General features: G+C 48.1%; 1 long non-coding RNA gene across 1 annotated transcript; it reads right to left on the bottom strand.

Moving 5' to 3' along the window:
* Positions 1 to 20,707: 20,707 nt before the first annotated feature.
* On the bottom strand, positions 20,708 to 22,156 carry LOC119359453. The gene is made up of 2 exons (XR_005172544.1): positions 21,748 to 22,156; positions 20,708 to 20,808 (listed from the first exon to the last, which is right to left on the bottom strand). It is a non-coding gene; the product is annotated as an uncharacterized LOC119359453 (long non-coding RNA).
* Positions 22,157 to 24,327: the final 2,171 nt, after the last annotated feature.

Below are 24,327 nucleotides of genomic sequence, written 5' to 3' on the forward strand. Positions count from 1 at the left end.
ATTCCCGCTTGAGCGGCGTGTCGGACCAACCGTGTGGGGGTGCGACGCGAACACGGAAGGCTTTTCCTTTTGAACTCGTAACTTGTAAATTTTGGTTCTGCTCCATGGCACGATCGATAGATAGAAAATAACGATTTTTCCTAGAGTAATGAGAAGTTTGGTTCTGGCGCCGTTCATGCATGGAGTACGTACGAAAATTATGAAGTTGATGCGAAAGGTAAGATAATTACTGTAGTATCATATACTACTACATGGATTTGACGGAAAGATAAAAATACATATGGATCCATCAACGTTCAACGACATCCTCATGCCCTAGTGCGCCGAGTCACCAACTGACGTGTGAGGAGCAGCGGCGTTGGCGGCGAGCTCAACGTGCTTCTAAACAGTGATGTCCAAGGTTGCCCTGCACTCCAAGAAGGCCAGCGTCCTATCGTCCTCCTCTTGCATGTAGTAGTCCTTGTGGACGATTTGCGCGTAGACGTGGGTGATTATGTCGATGGTGTCTTGCTGCACCAGGCGCTGCGCGGCGAGCGCGACCTCTAGGTGGACATTCTCCAGCGCGACGGCAGGCAGTCGCAGGGCCACCAGTGCATCGAAGAGGTTGTTACCATAGTGGCCGTTGAGGGTGGCGGGCATCACAGAGCCTAGGCGCGTCGGCTAGAGGCTTGCGTCAAAGTCGTCCGCAAGCTTCTTGACGACGGTGAACTTGTCGAGGAAACCGACGAGGACCTCGTCGAACAAGGAGATGAAGCTGTCGTCCAAGCGGCCCCTCGCCCTGGCGGCCTCAAGCAATACTACCTGGAGACGTTCCTCGGTGCCGGGCCGCAGGCCGGCGTCGTGGACCATCTGGCACAGCCGGCTGATAATCGCGCCCATCGCCTCCATGGGTCTAGCGTAGCTTCTAGTCAACTGATCTTGCGATTCGAGTGATCACTCAGCCCTTGGTTAGCGTGCATAGGTGCATAGGATTTCGTACTACTCCTCGGCCCTCTACTGCACCTGCCTTTGGCTGTATGATAGGTGGGCCAGCCACCCCCTGGGGCCACGTGTCATTCATCCAAAGGCAGTTGTTCTAAGTCAATGAAGTTGTGTGCCCCTCCGTGCCTGTGTAGTATAGTCATCTCACCAGACCTCTAGTTGGGGCCAAACGAGAGAAGTTTGATGTTTACTGGTTTATTGGCCCCCTTTGCATTTTGCGCCAAGTTTTGACCTTTGATTTAACTAATAAAATGTTAATGCATGTAAACAAAAATGTTGTGTAAGTCACCTTACGAAAACCAAATAATCCCAAAATACTTAGGCACGGTGCATTAACTCCCTCCTTGTTTCTTATTTCGTGACATATCAACCAATGAGAGATGTGGGTCGTGCATGCTTTCAATGACTTGAGACTACCAAACATGACATGCAGTGTTTAGTTCATTGCATGTAATCCTATTAGTACTCTAGTTAGGAGTAGCAAAAAAACATTAAGTTCTCTCGCCGATAGGAATAAAACACCATGTATTTATTTACAGAGGGAGTAGTACATTTTTGGTGACATGCATTACTAGATATTGCTAGTCAAATACTAAAATCCAGATGGACGTGGTAGTACTCCTAAATCTAGACGGTGGTGCTACTAGTACTAGTAGTAGTACTACCAATGTAGTTGTAGGAGTACTAGCATTGTACTACCCGTTGGTCAAATTATTACGTGATGCTCCTCACAGTGAAGTGACAAGACCCTGCGCCGGAGATGACACCTGAGTATAGGCGCCGTGTTCGGCATACCATAGTCAGCCTCACCATCTGCAGTCACTATCATCATGGCTGTAGAGCTAGCCTGCTTACAACTAGCCATGTTCGACATAATTTCCCGTGCGTAGATGCCCGTGCATTGCACGGAACACCAAGATTGGGGGTGGACGGCTCTGGCAGCAGCCATCGTGCCAGATTTTTCCACGGCCTTCTACTCCTAGATGTGGTGGGGAGGAGATGAGGTTGATTGTGAGAGACAAGGAGTTGTTTGTAAATAGGGAACAAGTGCGGGCATCTTTTCCAAAAATGGAGAAGCTTGGTTTGTATGTGTCAGATCTAGATCCGATGGCTATTGGTGAAAGATGGGAGGCACAACATCATCACCAACTCAGGACCTGTTTGATTCGCAGGATTTTGAAAATGCAGGAATAGGACACGGCAATATTACAAGTTTCAAACTGATATTACAAATGTTAGGAGTAATGTTGCACCTACGAAGAGGGAATTACTAGGAAGTTTACGTAAGAACTTTCGTTACTTTAGGTGGATGCATCATTATCGTACAAACTAAAATCCACCGCCCTGACAAGTCACTAATGGGCAAATAAGTTTTCGAGTCTCTGGCCACTTGATGTTCAAAAACAAATTCAGCTTCTGTGGAGACTTTGTCATTTAGGCTTAGACGCTTGCGGTGATCAGCACGCCATTCATTGTTGCGCCAGAGAACGCCAAACCTCATTACCTTGAGCACACTTGCCTCCAAAACAAAGAACCTGGCCAATTTAATCTCAGATGTGCTGCCTCGGTAGTCGATCAAATCAATTTCTGTAAGATGGAGATCAAGGCATTCGATGAGATTGTTATAGTGCAGCACATTTTTCACTTTTGGGTTTTTTTTATCTGCAAAAGAAGAGAACATATTAGAGTAGATGGTTGCATAAGATTGCCGTGTCATCAAGAGGTACCAATATCATTCGCTCATATGATAGGGTTGGCTGGCTAGTGATATTTTTTCACTCTCTCTCTCTCTCTCTCTCTCTCTCTCTCTCTCTCTCTCTTTCTTTCTGTTTCCTCTCATTTAACTAGGAGCACGTGAAGAGCTTGGGCATTTGTTGCCTTCCACTATGTGGCCGATGCCATATTTCGCAAAAGTATGCCACATAACACGCATCGATGTCAAATCAAAAGATTTTGGCACCGCTCTCGCGATGTGAGAGAGTTGGCACCACTGTGCACACAGACCCACATGTATAAACAAATCAATCAAACCAACTATAGCAGCCTCTCACTCTCCCAAACAAGTGTTTTTTATTGCCTCGGTCCTCTCTCTCTCCGACGCAATGTTTTTTCATTGCGTGAGTTAATTTGGCATCGGAGCAAAGTAGGTGATCCATATTGGGACACCAGGTGAGCAATGGAGGGGCATCGATGCCAAATGCATCACAAGTGAATTTGGCACATGTTTTGGCCTACATAGCCCACTTTTGTAATACTACCTCGTATTTAGTATAAAATTTTGACCATAGATTTACCTAAGAAAATGCCAATGCATGTCACTAAAAATTACACCATTTGAAATTATGTCCAAATATGAATCCAACGATATAGTTCTTACTGACATGCATTAACATTTTGTCAGTTAAATCTATGGTCAAATTTTGATACTACAAAATTGGAAGAGTAAACCAGGACGGAGGTAGTACTTTCTCTTAGGGTAACCATAGAGTTAATGGAGTAGTCTAAGTTACTTTCCACTATGACTAGCCTAGGCTACTATAGTAGTACAGCATAAAAAAGATGCAGGTGATCACGTGAGAAAAAAATACTAAAACCATTTCTTTCGGTGCAGTGCGTAGATGCAGTTTTGAACACTACACTTGTCATCGTAATTTAGGAAAATTACGAAAAAAGTTGAGCTACATTGTGATTATCGTTTACTTATAGGAAAGAAGTTTCACCTCGATGAGTAGCTTCTTCGTGCACGGAAAGCATGTAAGGAATCCAACAACTTGATCCAGATTGGGGCCGATAGATTTTAGTGCTAAGATCTTCACTGTGCGCATGGACTGGGTCAAGCTTGTGGGAATCATTTTCTGGAAGACGGTCGTAAATACATCAAGAAGAAATTTAAAAATGTGAATTTCAAGAAGACGGAGAAGAAGATGAGTGTTGTACCTGAACGATTACGGATCCAATAAAGAGTTCGGAGAATTTGGCAGACGAGTACACCAACGCTGTCAATTTCGGCGCGTCAATGACCCTAATTTTTGTTGGACCTTCTAGATCCGATACAAGCAATCTCTCAAGGAAAGGCGCATTCTCAATGACCATAACGTGGAACAGCTGGAGTGATCTCTTCCTAATTGATGTCTTGTTGCGGGGCCAGCAAGACACATAAATCCATCGGAGATTTGTCGAGGCGATGTGGAGGCTAATGAACCCATGGATCTTCTCAAGACGAAGGTACTCGAGCGCAGTACAGCTGCGGAGCAGGTGCTCCATAGCCTTCTTTGAGATGACAACGTCGAAGAGGTCGAGCTGCTTGAGTTGAGGGAGAAGAAGAGCTGGCGCGACATTAATCTGGGGAAGATAGCAGGAGCTGAAGCTGGCGCGGCGCAGCGTTGGCATGAGGCGGAGCGCGGACGGCGGCAGAGAGCGACATCATCCAGCTTCAAAGCTGAGCTCCTCGAGCTGATCTAGGGCGGGGGATAAGAACCACTCCTCGAACTTGGATTGGACCTTGCAGTTGGTACTGAACATGCGGATGTCAAAGCGTTTGGCTGGCCCAGGGTGCGATGAAAGGATCTTGGAGACTGCGGCCATGGGTTTGCAATCCCCGTCGCAGAGGCAGCTGTCGACGGTGAGGTTGAGGGGGACGCAGCGCCAGAGGGGGCACCACCGCCGGGAGAGCAGGGCGGTCCGCATGACAGATTTGGTGGGGAAGAGGCCGATGATGATGAGCAGCGTGTCGTCGGGGAGGCTGCCGATGAAGTCCAGGCTCGCCAGATGCAGTTTTGGCTCGAGCCTCCTCCGCTTGTTGGCTGCCTCGCCATCCATCTCAACCGGCGGCGACCCCGGTGTACACGTGTGCTGGTGTGTGTTGTGTGCTGGGTGTGCGCGAGTGCGTCCTTCTGTGCATGCCGCCGCGCAGTGGTGAATTGTGCGCGAGTGCGTCCTTCGCGCGCAAGAAGTTTGTCCTCAATGCGCCCTCAATTTACTAGCGTGTGGGGTGCTACCCCGAGTGGTTTCAACTTTGTTTACTTCACCGCGTGTCAGATGGGCCTCTAGTTTACTTATTTTCACCCACTACCACATGGGCCAGCACACGAAGATACAGAACACGAGCTGACAAGGCAGCATGTGGATTGGTTGACCGGTCAACTAAACAATATACGGAGCTATACGCTGACACAGTGAGTGTATAATCCATTGGTATAGAGAGTTCGAGTGAGAGGGGAGGCCCGTGAGAGATAGCAGAGAGAGAGAGAAAGAGCTACTCCCTCCGTTCGATAATGTAGTTCCAACATTTTTTTAAGTCAAACTTTTGAAACTTTGACCAAGTTTATAAAGAAATTACTTATATCTACAATACCAAAGATAAATGATAGTATGAAGTAAGTACATGTTGTGATGAATCTAATGATCGTTCCAGATGTAAATGTTTTTCTCCACATATACCTGGTCAAACATTTCTGAGGTTTGACTTTTCAAAACATCCATATGCTTATGGACGTGACAGAGTCCCTAACAAGAGAGAGAGAGAGAGAGAGAGAGAGAGAGAGAGAGAGTGAAAAAAGTGTGTGTGCGTGTGTGAAAGAGACATGGACAACACACGATAAAAGTAGAGAAAAAGCGTGTGTGTCTTATGCAAACATATCACACATGCATCTTCGACAACGGAGGCAAGGTGAGGAGATAGTGTGTGGTTGTTTGGAACCGAGAGAGCAAGACCCCTAGCACGTGGCCAAGAGGGGTCTGACAAACAAGGGAGAGAGGTCGAGAGATACATACGGAGAAAATGCAGACATGGGGAGGAGAGAGTGTATGTTTGTCATAGAGAGATCCCCTGAAGATCATGATGGGACTACATGGGTGAGAGATTGAGTGACAAGGTCTGTGCGCGATAGAAGATGCCCCGAGAGATATCGAGATAGACATATGGATGGAAGGAGACAATACGTGTGTTCCTGTTGGCTAGTAAGAGATAATCATACTTAGGAGGGGGGAGTGCTTGCGCCTATGATGGATTGAGGGATTATGGTACTTAGGGGGGTGCGTGTCACATGGAGAGCGAACAAGGGCGGAGAGTGTTGGATGGGTTTATAGGTATAGCACGAGCGAGACATGTGTATGTGTGAACCAGGGAGATATAAGGCCAGTTTGGCTTGCGTCCTAAGCATCTTTTGCCTGGCCTTGGGTTGTGGCTGGATTTCATGCATGCTTGTTTGGTTGCTACCCTGTGAAAAAGAAAGCCCGCCTGGCCTGGGTTTCCTTGCACTTAATTAGCCTGGCTGAACTCCAGACACTGCAAGTAGCCTGGCCCAGGTGGCCGATTTCGAACGCCTGGTCGTGCCTGGTCGTGTGGCCACGAGGCTAACAGCAACATGGATGGATATTAGCATTAAACAATTGATGCATGGATTGATTGATGGGACGTTGATGCTTTGCCTGGCCCAGGCATGAACCAAATACTTCAGCACCACACAAGCCTGGCCAGGCAGAAATATTTTACATCTCATGTCCACACCAGGCAGTACCGGCCATCAAGGCATGAGGGTTAGGTCACGAACCAAACTGACTAATAAAGTTTGAGAGAGATTGAGGAGCCCCGATAAGGCTGAGTGGTGCTTTAGATAGCTGAGAGGGGGAAAGAGATATTCCATCCGCTCGATAATGCAGTGCATGTAAATTTTTTAGAAGTCAAACTTTGGAAACTTTGATCAGGTTTACGCAAATGTTATTTATATCTACAATACCAAAGATACATCATACAAAACTACATCTCATGGTGAATCTAATGGTATATGTTTGTTGTACTAGATGTAATTCTTTTTCTCCACGTACATGGTCAAACTTTGTGATGTTTGACTTTTCAATAAATCTATATGCTATGGACCGAGGAGAGTGCCACAGTCGAGACAGATCAAGTGCGTGTGAAGGAGAATGAGTAAGTGTGCAAAAAGAGTATGTGTGTGAAAGAGAAAGTGACAACAAATGATAAATTAGAGATAGAGTGTGTTTTTTCGTTTCTTATGCGAACATATCACGCATGCGTCTTCGAGATGGAAAAGCGAGGCGAGGAGATACACTGTAAAACCCCTCAAAATTAGATAACGATATTTTTGACCGCGCTATGTTACACCGGTGTTGGAAGGCATAGTTAGTTGAATAATTATAATTAACCACAACACTAATATCAAAAAATTATTGCAACCAAAAAAGTTAGTATTTAGCCATGTACAACGGTTCTTCTCCAACTCCCTTATAGTTTGCAGATTTACAACTGGGGCCTTGTCTCATTCCTTACACACAAAGTAATGCCAACTAATGTCCAATCAAGCACTACACACTTGTCCATTGTACCGCTCACATGATTACAAGTGGAGCCTTGCATGCGCATGCAACCATGCATGCCAGCCACCTGCTTCATTTTACCAAACCGACATAGCATCCTCCACTACTATAAATAGCAGCCTGCACCTTTCACCTTTCACTTCCTCTACTGCACACAACACGCACAAGAGAGAGAACCGAGCTCTTCCCACCATCCCCATCCACTCTTTTGGTCGAATGCTGAGTTGCGATCAGGTACTATTTGTCACATCCCTAGTCTGGTATGACTTAGGCTAGCTAGCTATTTGTGCATCATATTTAAATTTCATTTAAATTTGAAATGAGGATTGGTGGAACCCTCAGAATCATTTTTTAAAAAAAATGACCCAAATAAAAATTGCTCCAAAGGGTCCAAGAAAATGCTCATGATGCCCTCTAAAAATATTGGACAAAGATAAAAATCAAAACAATATTTTTAGGAGCTCATGGATATTTATTTTGGCCATTTGGATTAATTCGATAATTATTTGCTTTGGACATATATTATTATATATTTGAAATATATGTCCAAAAATTGTGCCTTTTGTTCAGGAGCCCTGAAATAATACCCTTAGCCCCTATAAAAATTGGCATAAGCAAATAAAATGGTTTAGTATTTTATTAAACCAAACAAATGTCAGATAAAAAATAGAAAAGGGAATTAAAAAAAACAGGAAAACCTCACCTGTGCTTACCTGGGGCTCTCCCCTGCGCAGCCCAGCAGCAGCAGGCCGGCCCAGCCAGGAGGTGGCCCAGCCCACCTGGCCCCCCCTCCTCTGTCGTCTTCCTTCCCGACAGGGGAACGGAGTGTGGCCGGCGCGCGCGCGCGCCACCGCGCCACGCCTCCTCCCTCCCTGCCTGCCTGTCCTCCCCTCGCCGCTCTGGATGGACCGCACGTCGCCACGCAGCCGCCCCGGTCTTTTTCCCCTCCCTCTCGCTCTCCCTCCTCCCTGGTTCTCTCTTCCCCGAGCGCACCCGAGCGCAGCCGCCGCCATCGCTCGCCGTTGCCATAGCCACCGCCTCCCCCTCGCCTCCCCGTCGTCCCCAGGAGCTCCGCCTCGTCGCCAGCTACCTCCTCGCCGAGCCACGCAAGCCGGAGTGCCCCGTGGAGCCGTCGCCGTCGCCAAATTCGACTCCGGCCGCCGTGGATCCTCGCCGGCGATTCGGGAGCTACCGGGCATCCCCGACCTCGCCCTCGCGCTCGCTGGTTCCGCGGTGAGCCCCCGCACCGAACCCCCTCCTCCCCGTGTCCGTTTGCGCCGTCTAGGCCTTAGCTCCGCCATGGCCGAAGCTCGCCTCCGCTCGAGCTTGTCGCCGGCGTTGCTCCGGCGACCTTTTGGCCACGCCAGTGCACCTAGCACTCTCGCCGCACATCGTAGTGCCCCGCTAGCGCTTTAGTTCGCGCGTTTGCACGCTGCAGCCGCGTCCCCGAACACAGCCGAGCTCCGGCCGCCGCCGCAAGCTTGCTCCGGCGAGCTCCGGCGCCCCCGCAGCCCCCCAACCAGCTCCCCTGGTTGCGGACGAAGACGGGCTACGCCCCGGTGGTCTTCGCGCGATCAAACGCCGTCTGTAACGCAAGTCCGGCGAGTCGCCACCGCGCTAATGGTCGCCGCCGGCCAGAACTCCGGCGGGCTGACGTGGCTTAGCTAATTAGTCACTAATCCCCCACCTACTGACGCTGACCAGTGGGCCCAGGGTTTAGTCAAAGCTAGTCAGCCCGGGTTTGACTCGGGGTTAACCCCAGTGTCACTGACGTGTGGGACCCACATGTCAGGTTTGACCCTGGACAGCCGCGTTGACCCGCTGACGTCGTGCTGACGTCATGCTGGCGCAGTATATAAATTCTGGATTTAATTAAATCAGGAAAATTCCAGAAATTGATTTAAACTTCAAAAATTCATATCAATTCAACCGTAGCTCAGATTAAAATAATTTATATATGAAAAATTATCAGAAAAATGCAACCTTTCCATCTGTACTAGTTTCATGCATGAAAAACCAACTTATACATGCTGAATATGGGAAAACACATTATGGCATATATAAGAGACCTAATTTAGAAATGCATTTGAACCTTTGGTTCAAATGGACTTCAAACCAATTGAACACTAGTTGTATTAGCTCAACAGTGTCACATCTGCATGCCATGTTCATGCATCATATTGTTGCATATGATTGTGTATTGATTGCCGGCACCGTTCCTTCTCGATAGGTCCTGCTCCGGAGACGTTCCAGAGTACCTGTCTGTGAAGCAGTGCCTCCCTTGTTGATTTACCAGGCAAGCAAACCCCCTTGTTCATCTCGATAAAACCCTACTCTCTCGCTCCTGCTCTCAGTTATTGCATTAGGACAACAACGATTCATCTGCTACTTTGTGCTGCGGTAGTTGAACCCCTTCCTCTGCATGACCTGTCATTGCCACAGTAAATAGTTGAAACCCACTAGCATGTGTAGGAGTTGATTGAAGCCATTGTTGTGTTCCTACCATGCTATGCCTGCTATTGCTTAGAGTTGTGTCAGGTCTGATTCATTGGGAATGAATTGGAGTGTTACGATATGTACTGATGCTGAGAGTGAAGTGTGTGAACACGATTTGGTAAAGGTAGCGGTGAGAGGCCATGTAGGAGTACATGGTGGGTTGTCTCACTGGAACCGTCCTTAAGCCCTGAGTTCTGTGTATGTTGTCCAATGACTCGATACTACCACACATTGGGCTCCGGGCGCTCCAAGCCCTCTCGACTTATTAACCAACTTGATCTCTGTCCAGGAGTCGCAACTAGTTTCTGGTGTTTGTAGGTAGTGCTATTTTTCTACCAAGTGGCACCCGGCAGGGTGGGCTTGGGACAGACTAGGCACACGTGGCCTGGTGTACCGAGTGGCACCCGGATGGTGGGCTCGGGAACCCTGTACACATCATTTGGGGCCGTAAGCGACACCCCGGCCGGATCTCCTTGCGGATGGAACCCGAATAGGCGATAAACCTGGACTAGAGTCTTGTGTGGTTAGTCAGGTCGTGGCCGACACCCTCGCCAGGCTTCCGCTTGAAGGTTGCCGAGATACATGACGTGTACATGGCGGTAAGTGGCGAGAGCGTGTGTGAAGAAGTACACCCCTGCAGGGTTAACATGATCTATTCGAATAGCCGGGTCCGCGGTTATGGACTTCTTGGATGCTTACATGGTACATAGACAACTAGAAGTGGATACTATAAAATGCTCAAGACAAGTGTGAGTGCTATGGATGGCCTTCTCGTAGGGAGACGGGGATGAATCCATAGTAGTGTATTGTGTGGTGATTAGTGGACTCGTGTACGTTGTTTCACCTCCAGAGTTTCTGGTAGTCGTAGAATAGGATAGCCACAGAGTCAAAGCTGGCTTGCTGCAACTAAACCCCACATTACCCTCTTGATACAAATGCATGTACGATAGGATCTGATGTAAGTCTTGCTGAGTACCTTTGTACTCATGTTGCTTTATTTATGTTTTTGCAGCGGAGACTTCGGTCTTACTAGTGTTCTCGTGGACTTCGACTAGTAGCTAGTACCTCAGCTACGATCTTGATCGGATGTTGTAGATAGCCAGGCTCTTCAGCCTTTTTCTTTTGTAGATGTCTGTACCCAGACATGTAATGCTTCCGCTTGTTGCTTGTATGCTCTGTATGATGGGTCTTGTGACCCCTGTTTGCAATATATGCTATGACGGCTCTTCTGAGCCTTTATCTATATGAGTTGATGAGTTATGCTGTGATGCCATGTTGTACAGCACATACTTGCATGTTATGCGTACGTGTAATGTGTATTGCTATGTGTGGGATCTGACTATCTAGTTGTTTATTCTTAGTAGCCTCTCTTACCGGGAAATGTCTCCTAGTGCTTCCACTGAGCCCTGGTAGCTTGCTACTGCTCCGGAACACTTAGGCAGGCCGGCATGTGTCCTTCTTCGATCTTGTGTCTGTCCCTTCGGGGAAATGTCACGCGACGAATACCGGAGTCCTGCTAGCCCGCTACAGCCCGGTTCACCGGAGTCCTGTTAGCCCAGTGCTACAGCCTGGATTCACTCGCTGATGACCGACACGTTCGATGCTGGGTCATGGATGCCTGTCCCTGTAAGTTAGTGCCACTTTGGGTTTACGACTAGCCATGTCAGCCCGGGCTCTTTATCATATGGATGCTAGCGACACCATCATATACGTGTGCCAAAATGCGCAAACGGTCCCGGGCAAAGGTAGGGCGACACCGTGGGGATACCGTGCGTGAGGCCGCAAAGCGATATGAGGTGTTACATGCTAGATCGATGTGGCATCGAGTCGGGGTCCTGACAGTTTTGGTATCAGAGCTTGACTGCCTGTAGGATTACCAAGCCAAACTAGTCGAAGTTGAGTGTAGAAATTCTTTAGTTATGTAAGGGAATTGATTGTGGGTTGGAACGTAAGGCTCTTTTTACTCCTTATACCTCATGACCTTCTGATCTGAGTCCTCCTATCTTCCTCCGGGGTTAAGGAAATAGGCTTCTTTTCCGTCTATCAGGATCACGTGTTACTACTCCGTAGTTCCATAGGATTGGTTGATCAGAGTCATATCCCAGCTTTGAGTACTTCCGGTGTAGTCTGTTTAGTACTATCTCAGAACCTTGAGTGATGATGATAAGTACGCTACCACCCTATGTTTAGTAGGATGTCTCATTCTGAGCATTTTACTGCCGTTATGCTGCCGGATTTTCCCTAAGAGTTCGAGTGATACTAATTCCTTGTTCTACATTCTACAGTCCATAGTTGATGCTGATTCCGTCCTTGGTTCGTTTCTCAGGATGTCATCGGCTAAGCGAAGTTCCGTTGCTCGTAGCCAGAACCACGGAGATGGTAGGGATGAGGATCCTCCCGATCAGCCTTCTTTGACAGAGTTCATGCTAGAGATGGAGAGGAACAAGCGTGAGTCCAACCACTTGTTGGCACGTATCGAGAAGAACACCGCACATCAGTCCAACAAGTCTGTGACCATTCATGACTTCATTCGCTTGCACCCACCTACCTTCCATCATTCCATCGAGCCACTCGATGCAGATGATTGGCTCCGTAGCATCACCCATAAGCTGCGTTCCGCGAACGTAGCTGAAGATGACAAGGTCACTTATGCCACATATCACCTGAAAGGTCCTGCTAGTCTTTGGTGGCAGAACTATGAGGCTATGCTTCCAGCTGGCCAGATTCCTACCTGGAAGGATTTCACTGAGGCTTTTCGCGAGCATCACATTCCCCAAGCCCTCCTTGATCGCAAGAGAGAGGAGTTCTGTAGTTTCACCCAGAGTAAGTTGGCTGTTGATGCTTATAGCAGAGAGTTCGAGAACCTTGCCCGTTATGCCACAGAAGAAGTGTCCACGGATGCTAAGAAGCAGGCTAGGTTCCGGAAGGGTCTCAACCCTAAGTTGCGTCGTGATCTTCACCTGCATCATTGCGATACATTCCAAGCTCTTGTGAACAAAGCCATCAATGCAGAGACAGCTCAGCTCACTTACGAGGAGTCTCGTAAGCACACCCGTGATTTGGGATCTTCCTCCGGTTCTAGTTCCCAGAAACGCCGGATTTGGGTTCCAAACTCCGCTCTTCCTTCCGGTTATACACCGAGGTCATCTCATGTGGTGCCTTCCCCAGCTCAGTCGTATGTTCCACCCAGGCCCACTGGTAGACCGCTTGTTAGTGCGGGTCCCCGTCCAACCTCAGGGACTTGCTTCACATGCGGGAAGCCAGGACACTATGCACGTGATTGCTCTCAGACTAGTTATGCTCCACCCCAGCCCGAGAAGACTGTGGGCTGTATTAAGCCATCACGCAAGATGATCAGTGTTAAGTCAGCCCCCACTGAACGTGGATGTGTGCATCACGTCTCAGCTAAAGACGCTCATGATGATCCGGATGTCGTTCTTGGTACACTCCTTGTCAATTGTCACCCAGCATCAGTTCTATTCGATACTGGAGCATCTCACTCCTTCATTTCTGAAGGCTATGCTCGTTTGCACGACATGTCATTTTGTGATATGCCAACTCCGCTTGAAATCCAAACCCCAGGGTCTAGATGGCAGACCACCAGAATCAGCCATGGTAATGAAATCCTTGTTGATAGACTGGTATTCCTTGCATCATTTGTAGCCCTCAAGTCTTCAGATATTAACATCATCTTGGGTATGGACTGGATGACAGCTCAGCATGCCAAGATTGATTGTTACACAAGATCTGTTCAGCTTACACACCCGTCTGGCAAGATAGTCACCGTCTCCACTAGAGTTGCAGAGCGTCAGCTCTATTCTCTTAATGCCAGCCCTCTTCCAGACCTTGAAGATATCCCGGTAGTCCGTGACTTTCCGGATGTCTTTCCAGAGGAACTGCCAGGTGTTCCACCTGACAGAGATGTAGAGTTCGTCATAGATCTTATCCCAGGAACAGCTCCAATCTCCCGGAGACCTTACAAGATGGCACCCTTAGAACTAGCCGAGCTTAAGAAACAACTCGATGAGTCCTTGCAAAAGGGTTTCATCCGTCCTAGTTCTTCTCCTTGGGCTTGCCCCGTCCTCTTTGTCAAGAAGAAAGACGGTACGGACCGGATGGTCGTTGATTATCATCCCGTTAATTTGGTCACGATCAAGAACAAGTATCCGCTCCCCAGGATCAACGACCTGTATGATCAGCTCGCTGGATCCTCAGTCTTTTTCAAGATGGATTTAAGGTTAGGATACCACCTAATCAAAATCAGAAGCGGGGACATTCCCAAGACAGCTTTTGTCACTCGTTATGGCCAGTACGAGTACACCGTCATGTCCTTTGGCCTAACCAACGCCCCAGCCACATTCTCCCGCTTGATGAACTCGATCTTCATGGAGTACTTAGATAAGTTCGTCGTGGTTTACCTCGATGATATTCTTATTTACTCGAAAAACGAGGAAGAGCATGCCGAACATCTTAGACTTGTTTTAGAAAAACTCCGAGAGCACCGCCTTTATGCCAAGATCTCCAAGTGTGAATTTTGGTTGCCAGAAGTGACCTACCTAGGCCACGTAATCTCTGGTAAGGACATTGCTGTCAATCCCGAGAGAGTTCAAGCCGTTCTCGATTGGACTCCACCTGAGACCGCTAAACAAGTTAGGAGCTTCCTTGGTCTAGCCAGCTATTGTCGCCGCTTTGTTGAAAACTTCTCCAAAGTAGCCAAACCCCTCACGGAACTTCTCAAGAAAGATAAAAAGTTTGAGTGGTCCCCACAGTGTGAGTACAGTTTTCAGGAACTGAAAAGACGCCTGACTTCTGCTCCTATACTTGTGCCACCGGATTTCACTAAAGACTTTATTATCTACTGCGACGCCTCACGACAGGGACTAGGTTGCATTCTTATGCAGGATCGTCATGTGATTGCCTATGCATCTCGACAGTTGCATCCACATAAGGAGAATTATCCTACACATGATCTAGAGCTTGCAGCCGTAGTCTATGCACTCAAGACCTGGCGACATTACCTCCTTGGTAAACGTTGCGAGATTTACACCGATCACCAGAGTCTCAAGTATATCTTCACCCAACCGGATCTGAACCTTAGGCAAAGACGTTGGTTGGAGTTGATCACAGATTATGATCTAGGGATTACCTACACCCCAGGCAAAGCCAATGTCATGGCTGATGCTTTAAGCCGTAAATCCTATTGCAACAATCTCATGTTGCAGCAAGGCCAACCACTTCTCCATGAGGAATTCTGTAAGCTTAACCTTCACATTGCTCCTCGCGGATTCCTTTCTACCCTGGTGGCGAAACCTGATCTTGAAGATAGGATTATCGCTGCTCAAAAGCAAGACACAGGAATTTCTCGGATCAAGAGAAACATTAAGAAGGGAGTGGGTGGATGTTTCTCTATGGATGATCGTGGAGTTGTTTTCTTTGAGAATCGCTTGGTGGTTCCCAAGAATCAACATCTGCGACAATTGATCCTTAAGGAGGCGCATGAATCTCCTCTCACGATTCATCCCGGTAGTACTAAGATGTATCAGGACCTACGCCAGAGGTTCTGGTGGACTAGGATGAAGAGAGAAATCGCTGAGTTCATTGCTAAATGTGACATTTGTCGTCGCGTTAAGGCAGAGCATCAAAGGCCTGCTGGCACCCTTCAGCCTTTAGTTATTCCTGAGTGGAAATGGGATAAAGTTGGTATGGACTTCATTACCGGCTTTCCCAGGACCAAGAAAGGGAATAACGCTATCTTCGTAGTCGTTGATCGTCTTTCCAAAGTGGCTCACTTCCTTCCTGTTCGGGAAAGTATCACTGCTGGTCAGCTTGCTGACTTATATATTTCTCGAATAGTGTCACTTCATGGTGTTCCACTAGAGATCAATTCAGACCGTGGCAGTCTTTTCACTTCTCATTTTTGGGAGAGTTTCCAAACTGCCATGGGAACCCATCTTTCTTTCAGTACCGCTTTCCACCCTCAATCAAGTGGTCAGGTGGAACGGGTCAATCAAATTCTCGAAGACATGCTTAGAGCTTGCGTTATCTCCTTCGGTATGGATTGGGAGAAATGTCTTCCTTTCGCCGAGTTTGCTTATAACAACAGCTACCAATCCAGCCTCAAGAAAGCTCCTTTTGAGATTCTCTATGGACGAAGATGTCGAACACCTTTGAACTGGTCAGAAACCGGTGAAAGACAATTCTTTGGACCGGATATGATCCAGGAGGCAGAAGAGTAAGTTCGCATCATTCGTGAGAATTTGAAAACAGCCCAGTCTCGTCAGAAGAGCCAGTACGATCGTCATCATAAGGATATGACTTATGAGATTGGCGACCAAGCTTACCTTCGGGTTACTCCTTTGAAGGGTACCCATCGTTTCGGTATCAAGGGCAAGTTGGCTCCTCGATACATTGGTCCCTTTCGCATTCTCGCTAAACGAGGAGAGGTTGCCTACCAATTGGAACTACCCCCACATCTTTCTCGAGTTCATGATGTCTTCCACGTCTCTCAACTCAGGCGTTGCTTCTCGGATCCCATCCGCGGAGTGGACCACGAAACGCTTGATCTCCAAGATAACCTCACATACCGAGAGTACCCGGTTCGCGTTCTTGATCAAGCAGAGCGTGTTACTCGACGTCAGAACATCAAGTTTCTCAAAGTTCAGTGGTCTCATCATTCCGAGAGAGAAGCTACCTGGGAGCGAGAAGATCGTCTTCGACTGGAGTACCCCGCTTTCTTTCCGTCGACCCCTGAATCTCGAGACGAGATTCTTTCAAGTGGGGGTGAGTTGTCACATCCCTAGTCTGGTATGACTTAGGCTAGCTAGCTATTTGTGCATCATATTTAAATTTCATTTAAATTTGAAATGAGGATTGGTGAAACCCTCAGAATCATTTTTTAAAAAAAATGACCCAAATAAAAATTGCTCCAAAGGGTCCAAGAAAATGCTCATGATGCCCTCTAAAAATATTGGACAGAGATAAAAATCAAAACAATATTTTTAGGAGCTCATGGATATTTATTTTGGCCATTTGGATTAATTCGATAATTATTTGCTTTGGACATATATTATTATATATTTGAAATATATGTCCAAAAATTGTGCCTTTTGTTGAGGAGCCCTGGAATAATACCCTTAGCCCCTATAAAAATTGGCATAAGCAAATAAAATGGTTTAGTATTTTATTAAACCAAACAAATGTCAGATAAAAAAATAGAAAAGGGAATTAAAAAAAACAGGAAAACCTCACCTGTGCTTACCTGGGGCTCTCCCCTGCGCAGCCCAGCAGCAGCAGGCCGGCCCAGCCAGGAGGTGGCCCAGCCCACCTGGCCCCCCCTCCTCTGTCGTCTTCCTTCCCGACAGGGGAACGGAGTGTGGCCGGCGCGCGCGCGCGCCACCGCGCCACGCCTCCTCCCTCCCTGCCTGCCTGTCCTCCCCTCGCCGCTCTGGATGGACCGCACGTCGCCACGCAGCCGCCCCGGTCTTTTTCCCCTCCCTCTCGCTCTCCCTCCTCCCTGGTTCTCTCTTCCCCGAGCGCACCCGAGCGCAGCCGCCGCCATCGCTCGCCGTTGCCATAGCCACCGCCTCCCCCTCGCCTCCCCGTCGTCCCCAGGAGCTCCGCCTCGTCGCCAGCTACCTCCTCGCCGAGCCACGCAAGCCGGAGTGCCCCGTGGAGCCGTCGCCGTCGCCAAATTCGACTCCGGCCGCCGTGGATCCTCGCCGGCGATTCGGGAGCTACCGGGCATCCCCGACCTCGCCCTCGCGCTCGCTGGTTCCGCGGTGAGCCCCCGCACCGAACCCCCTCCTCCCCGTGTCCGTTTGCGCCGTCTAGGCCTTAGCTCCGCCATGGCCGAAGCTCGCCTCCGCTCGAGCTTGTCGCCGGCGTTGCTCCGGCGACCTTTTGGCCACGCCAGTGCACCTAGCACTCTCGCCGCACATCGTAGTGCCCCGCTAGCGCTTTAGTTCGCGCGTTTGCACGCTGCAGCCGCGTCCCCGAACACAGCCGAGCTCCGGCCGCCGCCGCAAGCTTGCTCCGGCGAGCTCCGGCGCCCCCGCAGCCCCCCAACCAGCTCCCCTGGTTGCGGACGAAGACGGGCTACGCCCCGGTGGTCTTCGCGCGATCAAACGCCGTCTGTAACGCAAGTCCGGCGAGTCGCCACCGCGCTAATGGTCGCCGCCGGCCAGAACTCCGGCGGGCTGACGTGGCTTAGCTAATTAGTCACTAATCCCCCACCTACTGACGCTGACCAGTGGGCCCAGGGTTTAGTCAAAGCTAGTCAGCCCGGGTTTGACTCGGGGTTAACCCCAGTGTCACTGACGTGTGGGACCCACATGTCAGGTTTGACCCTGGACAGCCGCGTTGACCCGCTGACGTCGTGCTGACGTCATGCTGGCGCAGTATATAAATTCTGGATTTAATTAAATCAGGAAAATTCCAGAAATTGATTTAAACTTCAAAAATTCATATCAATTCAACCGTAGCTCAGATTAAAATAATTTATATATGAAAAATTATCAGAAAAATGCAACCTTTCCATCTGTACTAGTTTCATGCATGAAAAACCAACTTATACATGCTGAATATGGGAAAACACATTATGGCATATATAAGAGACCTAATTTAGAAATGCATTTGAACCTTTGGTTCAAATGGACTTCAAACCAATTGAACACTAGTTGTATTAGCTCAACAGCGTCACATCTGCATGCCATGTTCATGCATCATATTGTTGCATATGATTGTGTATTGATTGCCGGCACCGTTCCTTCTCGATAGGTCCTGCTCCGGAGACGTTCCAGAGTACCTGTCTGTGAAGCAGTGCCTCCCTTGTTGATTTACCAAGCAAGCAAACCCCCTTGTTCATCTCGATAAAACCCTACTCTCTCGCTCCTGCTCTCAGTTATTGCATTAGGACAACAACGATTCATCTGCTACTTTGTGCTGCGGTAGTTGAACCCCTTCCTCTGCATGACCTGTCATTGCCACAGTAAATAGTTGAAACCCACTAGCATGTGTAGGAGTTGATTGAAGCCATTGTTGTGTTCCTACCATGCTATGCCTGTTATTGCTTAGGGTTGTGTCAGGTCTGATTCATTGGGAATGAATTGGAGTGTTACGATATGTACTGATGCTGAGAGTGAAGTGTGTGAACACGATTTGGTAAAGGTAGCGGTGAGAGGCCATGTAGGAGTACATGGTGGGTTGTCTCACTAGAACCGTCCTTAAGCCCTGAGTTCTGTGTATGTTGTCCAATGACTCGATACTACCACACATTGGGCTCCGGGCGCTCCAAGCCCTCTCGACTTATTAACCAACTTGATCTCTGTCCAGGAGTCGCAACTAGTTTCTGGTGTTTGTAGGTAGTGCTATTTTTCTACCAAGTGGCACCCGGCAGGGTGGGCTTGGGACAGACTAGGCACACGTGGCCCGGTGTACCGAGTGGCACCCGGTTGGTGGGCTCGGGAACCCTGTACACATCGTTTGGGGCCGTAAGCGACACCCCGGCCGGATCTCCTTGCGGATGGAACCCGAATAGGCGATAAACCTGGACTAGAGTCTTGTGTGGTTAGTCAGGTCGTGGCCGACACCCTCGCCAGGCTTCCGCTTGAAGGTTGCCGAGATACATGACGTGTACATGGCGGTAAGTGGCGAGAGCGTGTGTGAAGAAGTACACCCCTGCAGGGTTAACATGATCTATTCGAATAGCCGGGTCCGCGGTTATGGACTTCTTGGATGCTTACATGGTACATAGACAACTTAAAGTGGATACTCTAAAATGCTCAAGACATGTGTGAGTGCTATGGATGGCCTTCTCGTAGGGAGACGGAGATGAATCCATAGTAGTGTATTGTGTGGTGATTAGTGGACTCGTGTACGTTGTTTCACCTCCAGAGTTTCTGGTAGTCGTAGAATAGGATAGCCACAGAGTCAAAGCTGGCTTGCTGCAACTAAACCCCACATTACCCTCTTGATACAAATGCATGTACGATAGGATCTGATGTAAGTCTTGCTGAGTACCTTTGTACTCATGTTGCTTTATTTATGTTTTTGCAGCGGAGACTTCGGTCTTACTAGTGTTCTCGTGGACTTCGACTAGTAGCTAGTACCTCAGCTACGATCTTGATCGGATGTTGTAGATAGCCAGGCTCTTCAGCCTTTTTCTTTTGTAGATGTCTGTACCCAGACATGTAATGCTTCCGCTTGTTGCTTGTATGCTCTGTATGATGGGTCTTGTGACCCCTGTTTGCAATATATGCTATGACGGCTCTTCTGAGCCTTTATCTATATGAGTTGATGAGTTATGCTGTGATGCCATGTTATACAGCACATACTTGCATGTTATGCGTACGTGTAATGTGTATTGCTATGTGTGGGATCTGACTATCTAGTTGTTTATTCTTAGTAGCCTCTCTTACCAGGAAATGTCTCCTAGTGCTTCCACTGAGCCCTGGTAGCTTGCTACTGCTCCGGAACACTTAGGCAGGCCGGCATGTGTCCTTCTTCGATCCTGTGTCTGTCCCTTCGGGGAAATGTCACGCGATGAATACCGGAGTCCTGCTAGCCCGCTACAGCCCGGTTCACCGGAGTCCTGTTAGCCCAGTGCTACAGCCTGGATTCACTCGCTGATGACCGACACGTTCGATGCTGGGTCATGGATGCCTGTCCCTGTAAGTTAGTGCCACTTTGGGTTTACGACTAGCCATGTCAGCCCGGGCTCTTTATCATATGGATGCTAGCGACACCATCATATACGTGTGCCAAAATGCGCAAACGGTCCCAGGCAAAGGTAGAGCGACACCGTGGGGATACCGTGCGTGAGGCCGCAAAGCGATATGAGGTGTTACATGCTAGATCGATGTGGCATCGAGTCGGGGTCCTGACACTATTCAAGTACCTTGCTTTTGCAGCTCTGTTTGCTTGATGCTTGGCACCTTGATCCATCTTTACCTTTGCTTAGAACATGAACACCTGATCTTCTGGACTCTAGTTACCTTGCTGTAAAAAGAGAAACAATAGTTAGTGAAAGAAAGAAAAAACATAGAGTAGATGGAGGAAAACAAAGACATTGCAGTTCTGTGATTCATGTGTAGCTGTAAAAGAAAAACTATGTGTGTGTTCATCTCTACCTTGTATTAGATCTGACATGCTAAGAACTAAATCTTAGAAATTAACCCATTATTAAGATTGCATGTGTAGCGTTGGGGCCAAACAATCTGTGTATGCTACTTGACCACTGTCATTTTCAGTTAACATTGGTTGGTTAATATTCTGTTAAGAAATAAATCTCAAGATGGTATGTCTCACTTGCACATACCCTGTACCGGAAAATAACCCATTTAACTTTTGCACAAATGAAATCTTGCTAGAATATCTCACTCACTTTTTCCGGTTTCCCTTAGTATAATTTGAGTCTATCAATGTTGCTGTTCACTTGGTTGTTTGTGGGGTTCAGAGAGGAGTGTGCGCGCACACACAGTAGGAATACTTAGATTTAATTTGTGGCAGCACCTAACCATCACAAGCAATTAACTTGCCACTCATAGATTTGTAGTAAGCCTTTAACAGTGGGGATTCACTGGTTAATTCCTAGTCTTGAGCTTAATAAAAAGAATCATAGTAGTGTGAGGATAGTATAGTAGAGCTAAAAATTAAAATAAACAATATGGAACAAATCTGTAGACCACGTCCACACCATAGAATAGATGTTGATTAATATGAAATTTAGATTAACAATGAGAAACATGGTAGTACGGCTGTATGGGGATAATGCAGTAGCGCCAAAGATAAATTCAACAATATGGATAAACTTGGACACCATTCTCACGAGCTAGCAAGGATTTGTGGATAGATGAAGAGCACTTGCACAGAGAGAGAGAGAGAGAGAGAGAGAGAGAGAGAGAGAGAGAGAGAGAGAGAGAGAGAGAGAGAGCTTACAGTGGTAGCAGTAGATGAAGGAGTCAAACACCGATAGCGGCATGTTGCCGAAGCTGCGCCAGTGAAGCCGCTCGCGCCCGACGGCCGTGGTTGCACGCCTCGTGCGTGTGGCTGCACTGGTGGAGGGCATAGGCAGGTAGATGTCGTTGCCGCCGCGGGCGGTGGCGAACCCACCGGACCCGAGGCAGGCGGCGCTGGGGTTAGATGGTGGCGACGATTTAGGCGGCGGTGGATCAAATAAATGGGGGGATATGGTAGAGGGAGTCGAGGGGATTCTGTGGGTGTCCGCGGTGTCACCGGAGATGGCCGGAAGTGGCAGATCGAGCCGGCGGCGGCCTGCTCTGTAGTTAGGGAGAGAGAGATGGAGTTGGTTCTGTTCGTGGCTGAGCATACCGAGAGTGAGAGAGAGGAAGAGAGCTGGGGAAGATGACTAGTTGAATTAAAAAAAAAAAGACATTTCTGCCGGTGTTGGGTTCGACCAGCTAAACACGTTTTTTTCCTTTTAGCTTGCTTGCTCGCTTTGGTGATGTGCACGTGCGTACTACTTCTTGATGTGCTGTATGCATTTTGCTTCTAATTACACACTAGCACGTATCATTACCTCTTTAATTAAAATGGATTGCACCGTATGGAAGTGTTGCTTGATGCTTGGATCTTGATTAGGGAAAATATAAACTTCTTTCTGAAATAATTATCAGGAGTCAATCTCGGACCCATAGGACCCACATCTGGTGGTTCCGAGTTGGTCGGAGCGCTACCCGGCAAGTCGTCATCTCCTTGACCATGTCTTAATAAATGTTTTCCGGGCTATGAGTCATTTCCAAAATTTTGCATAAGAATTTAAAATAAATATTTTTCATAAATAAAATGAAATTGGATCAGGTGGATCCACTGATTTGGCAATTGGACAAGATCAGGTGAAGCATCTGTATTAAGTAGCTGTGACCCGGGTAGGGTTACAATATAAATAAATATTTGGTGGGTAGGGGTGCTCATGTTGGTGAAACAACCCTGGGAGGGTCAGCTTGGATGGCGGGCTCCTCTACATAGGGTATCACATTAGGACACAACCAACTGGCGCTTTCTTCAAAAGCGGCGCAAACCGTACTGACCATAGACCTGGAATGGGACGGGCTGAACCAACTACCCATGCCAAGTAGCTGCCTCTGCATGGGTGAGAAGGTGGCTGTAGCCGGGTAGGTACAGTCACCCTAGGGCGGGACCGCCGGTCAGGGGTCTCGACCCGCGGGCCTTTAGTAAGGCAAGGTGGAAAAGCAGAGGTAGTGTACGGGCTGGTTAAAGATTCTGGTTCCTTGGTCTAGTCGTGTGCACGGGTAGCGCATGGACGACTTGGACCAAGTGATGCTATGGGCAAAGTAGTACACCTCTGATCAGAGTAAATGTGATATCACTCCCAGCTTCTGGGTTTGGAAGTGCGTCGTGTGGGTTTTCCTCTAACACAGGATGTAAGATCCCACGTCGCTCTGTCGCCAGTAGATTTTATAAATAAAATTTGGTTTCCAACAAAAAGGGTTAAGGGAAAATATTTTTTACCTACAAAGTATTTTTGAGCTAATGGCTCGTTGGTTGTAGCCGTGGCCGATAAAGTTTTCCTCTTTAAAGACTCATGCATCCACTTTTCCCGGCGACTTGCGGAGTACGTATTTTATACGTACTCAGCTGCACTTATGTTGTTATTCAGAACAAGAGAGTTATGAGAACTCTGAGGCGATAGAGAATGGTACTTATGATGAGTCTGGTCATCTTAATGACTTCGGTTATTCTGAAGTGGAGTATGTTTATGAGGAAGTCGACAATCAAGGCTATGAAGAGTAGATGCCCTCCATGGTTGGTCTAGAAGGCTCGTAACTAGAAGTAGATGACGATCTATCGTCATGGTCGCTTAGGCTTAGTCGACACTTGAGGTGTCAATGTAATAAAAGCTTGCCTACTCATGGCAGCTGCACCGTCTTGTACATGATTCTGTTCTCCTTAACTGATCCTGGCGCAACTCTGAAGTGACGGCTTCCGTTATGCCTGACTCTATCGGACCTAACGGGGCGTCACATACACGAAGATAGCTAGTGTGTGATTGTTTGCAATGGAGAGAGACACCCCTGTAGCACATGTCCAATAGAGGTGTGGCCAACAAGGAACAAAGGTCGAGAGGGACACATGGATAGCATGGACGCATGGGGAGGGAGAGAGGGTGTGTTTGTGATAGAGAGATCCCGTCGAGATCGTGAGGGGACTATATGGGTGGGAGATCGAGGGAGTGCGTGCGCGATAGAAAGATGCCCCGAGAGAAATCGAGATAGACCATGCACATGTTTGTGATGGAGACTAAGATTAGCTAGTCATATACATATAGGGGGGACTGCGTGTGCCTACAATTGAGTGAGAGACCATCATACTTGGCTAGCTGGGCATGAGATTGTGTGTGTGCGCATGTGAGATGGAGAGAGAACGAGGGGGAGAGATAGAGTTTTAGATGGGCCTATCAAGTGCGAGTGATATATGCATGTGTATGTGTGAGCCAAGTGGATGGAGAGTTTGAGAGAGGGGGGAAAGAGCTCCGAG

Source organism: Triticum dicoccoides, chromosome 2A (assembly GCF_002162155.2).
Source record: "Triticum dicoccoides isolate Atlit2015 ecotype Zavitan chromosome 2A, WEW_v2.0, whole genome shotgun sequence".
NCBI lineage: Eukaryota > Viridiplantae > Streptophyta > Magnoliopsida > Poales > Poaceae > Triticum > Triticum dicoccoides.